Below are 2,500 nucleotides of genomic sequence, written 5' to 3'. Positions count from 1 at the left end.
AGATGAGATTGGGCTTGTTCAGGGTGGTGTGGCTGTAGGTGTTGGTTTCCTCATGACCTACATCTCTTATACATCTCAAAACCAGCATTGAAGGAAGTCGGAAAAAGAGAAAATAAAAAAGAATTGCCTACAGCACCTGGTATTCCCAGGTGGTCTCCCATCCAAGTACTAACCAGGCCCGGCCCTGCTTAGCTTCTAAGATCAGATAAAATTGGGCTTGTTCAGGGTGGTGTGACTGTAGGTATTGTTTATTTAATGACCTACATCTCTTATACATCTCAAAACCAGCATTGAAGGAAGACGGAACAAGAGAAAATAAAAAAAAAAAGGCCTACAGCACCTGGTATTCCCAGGTGGTCTCCCATCCAAGTATTAACCAGGCCCAGCCCTTCTTAGCTTCCAAGATCAGATGAGATTGGGCTTGTTCAGGGTGGTGTGGCTGTAGGTATTGGTTTTCTAAAGACCTACATGTCTTATACATCTCAAAACCAGCTTCGAAGGAAGCCGGAACAAGAGAAAATAAAAAAAAACTGCCTACAGCACCTGGTATTCCCAGGTGGTCTCCCAACCAAGTACTAACCAGGCCGGGCCATGCTTAGCTTCCAAGATCAGACAAGATTGGGCTTGTTCAGGGTGGTGTGGCTGTAGGTATTGGTTTTCTAAAGACCTACATGTCTTATACATCTCAAAACCAGCTTCGAAGGAAGCCGGAACAAGAGAAAATAAAAAAAAACTGCCTACAGCACCTGGTATTCCCAGGTGGTCTCCCATCCAAGTACTAACCAGGCCCGGCCCTTCTTAGCTTCCAAGATCAGATGAGATTGGGCTTGTTCAGGGTGGTGTGGCTGTAGGTATTGGTTTCCTAATGACCTACATCTCTTATACATCTCAAATCCAGCTTCGAAGGAAGCCGGAATAAGAGAAAATAAAAAAAAAAGGCCTACAGCACCTGGTATTCCCAGATGGTCTCCCATCCAAGTACTAACCAGGCCTGGCACAGCTTAGCTTCCACGATCAGATGAGATTGGGCTTGTTCAGGGTGGTGTGGCTGTATGTATTGTTTTCCTAATGACCTACATCTCTTATACATCTCAAAACCAGCATTGAAGGAAGCCGGAACAAGAGAAAATAAAAAAAAAATGCCTACAGCACCTGGTATTCATAGGTGGTCTCCCATACAAGTACTAACCAGGCCCGACCCTACTTAGCATCCAAGATCAGATGAGATTGGGCTTGTTCAGGGTGGTGTGGTTATAGTATTGGTTTCCTAATGACCTACATCTCTTATACATCTCAAAACCAGCTTTGCAGGAAGCCGGAACAAGAGAAAATAAAAAAAACAATCATACAGCATCTGGTATTCCCAGTTGGTCTCCTATCCAAGTACTAACCAGGCCCGGCCCTGCTTAGCTTTCAAGATCAGACGAGATTAGGCTTATTCAGGGTGGTGTGTCTGTAGGTATTGGCTTCCTAATGACCTACATCTCTTATACATCTCAAAACCAGCATTGAAGGAAGCCGGAACAAGAGAAAATAAAAAAAATTGGCCTACAGCACCTGGTATTCCCAGGTGGTCTCCCATCCAAGTACTAACCAGGCCCGGTCCTGCTTAGCTTCCAAGATCAGATGAGATTGGGCTTGTTCAGGGTGGTGTGGCTGTAGGTATTGGTTTTTCTAAAGACCTACATGTCTTATACATCTCAAAACCAGCTTCGAAGGAAGCCGGAACAAGAGAAAATAAAAAAAAGCTGCCTACAGCACCTGGTATTCCCAGGTGGTCTCCCATCCAAGTACTAACCAGGCCTGGCCCTTCTTAGCTTCCAAGACCAGATGAGATTGGGCTTGTTCAGGGTGGTGTGGCTGTAGGTATTGGTTTCCTAAAGACCTACATCTCTTATACATCTCAAAACCAGCTTCGAAGGAAGCCGGAACAAGAGAAAATAAAAAAAAAATTCCCTAAAGCACCTGGTATTCCCAGGTGGTCTCCCATCCAACTACTAACCAGGCCTGGCCCTGCTTAGCTTTGAAGATCAGATGAGATTGGGCTTTTTCAGGGTGGTGTGGCTGTAGATATTGATTTCCTAATTACCTACATCTCTTATACATCTCAAAACCAGCATTGAAGGAAGTCGGAACAAGAGAAAATAAAAAAAAATTGCCTACAGCACCTGGTATTCCCTGGTGGTCTCCCATCCTAGTACTAACCAGGCCCAGCCCTGCTTAGCTTCCAAGATCAGACGAGATTGGGCTTGTTCAGGGTGGTGTGGCTGTAGGTATTGTTTTTCTAATGACCTACATCTCTTATACATCTCAAAACCAGCATTGAAGGAAGTCGGAACAAGAGAAAATAAAAAAGAAAGGCCTACACCATCTGGTATTCCCAGGTGGTCTCCCATCAAAGTACTAAGCAGGCCCAGCCCTTCTTAGCTTCCAAGATCAGATGAGATTGGGCTTGTTCAGGGTGGTGTGGCTGTAGGTATTGGTTTCTTACTGACCTACA

The 2,500-nt window shown here is 44.8% G+C and overlaps 5 non-coding genes and 8 pseudogenes across 5 annotated transcripts in view; all 13 read right to left on the bottom strand.

The window, feature by feature from the left end:
* Positions 1-40, bottom strand: part of LOC142136871 (5S ribosomal RNA) — a 119-nt gene extending 79 nt beyond the window's left edge. The window contains exon 1 of the ribosomal RNA XR_012687542.1: positions 1-40. This exon is cut by the window's left edge and continues 79 nt beyond it. This is a non-coding gene — a ribosomal RNA (5S ribosomal RNA).
* An 84-nt stretch (positions 41-124) lies between these two features.
* Positions 125-243, bottom strand: LOC142122057 (5S ribosomal RNA; annotated as a pseudogene).
* An 85-nt stretch (positions 244-328) lies between these two features.
* Positions 329-447, bottom strand: LOC142111460 (5S ribosomal RNA). The gene has a single exon (XR_012680965.1). It is a non-coding gene; the product is annotated as a 5S ribosomal RNA (ribosomal RNA).
* An 84-nt stretch (positions 448-531) lies between these two features.
* On the bottom strand, positions 532-650 carry LOC142129772 (5S ribosomal RNA; annotated as a pseudogene).
* An 84-nt stretch (positions 651-734) lies between these two features.
* On the bottom strand, positions 735-853 carry LOC142136889 (5S ribosomal RNA). The gene has a single exon (XR_012687559.1). It is a non-coding gene; the product is annotated as a 5S ribosomal RNA (ribosomal RNA).
* An 84-nt stretch (positions 854-937) lies between these two features.
* On the bottom strand, positions 938-1,056 carry LOC142134039 (5S ribosomal RNA; annotated as a pseudogene).
* An 84-nt stretch (positions 1,057-1,140) lies between these two features.
* LOC142134227 (5S ribosomal RNA) lies at positions 1,141-1,259 on the bottom strand (annotated as a pseudogene).
* Positions 1,260-1,342: 83 nt separating this feature from the next.
* On the bottom strand, positions 1,343-1,461 carry LOC142136445 (5S ribosomal RNA; annotated as a pseudogene).
* An 84-nt stretch (positions 1,462-1,545) lies between these two features.
* Positions 1,546-1,664, bottom strand: LOC142123346 (5S ribosomal RNA). The gene has a single exon (XR_012684410.1). It is a non-coding gene; the product is annotated as a 5S ribosomal RNA (ribosomal RNA).
* An 85-nt stretch (positions 1,665-1,749) lies between these two features.
* LOC142120880 (5S ribosomal RNA) lies at positions 1,750-1,868 on the bottom strand (annotated as a pseudogene).
* Positions 1,869-1,953: 85 nt separating this feature from the next.
* LOC142136111 (5S ribosomal RNA) lies at positions 1,954-2,072 on the bottom strand (annotated as a pseudogene).
* Positions 2,073-2,156: 84 nt separating this feature from the next.
* LOC142116506 (5S ribosomal RNA) lies at positions 2,157-2,275 on the bottom strand. Its single transcript, XR_012682452.1, has one exon. It is a non-coding gene; the product is annotated as a 5S ribosomal RNA (ribosomal RNA).
* An 84-nt stretch (positions 2,276-2,359) lies between these two features.
* LOC142129144 (5S ribosomal RNA) lies at positions 2,360-2,478 on the bottom strand (annotated as a pseudogene).
* Between the last annotated feature and the right edge of the window lie 22 nt (positions 2,479-2,500).

The sequence above is a fragment of the Mixophyes fleayi genome, chromosome 1, assembly GCF_038048845.1.
Source record: "Mixophyes fleayi isolate aMixFle1 chromosome 1, aMixFle1.hap1, whole genome shotgun sequence".
NCBI classification, from domain to species: domain Eukaryota; kingdom Metazoa; phylum Chordata; class Amphibia; order Anura; family Limnodynastidae; genus Mixophyes; species Mixophyes fleayi.
This window is presented reverse-complemented; position numbering and strand designations above follow the sequence as displayed.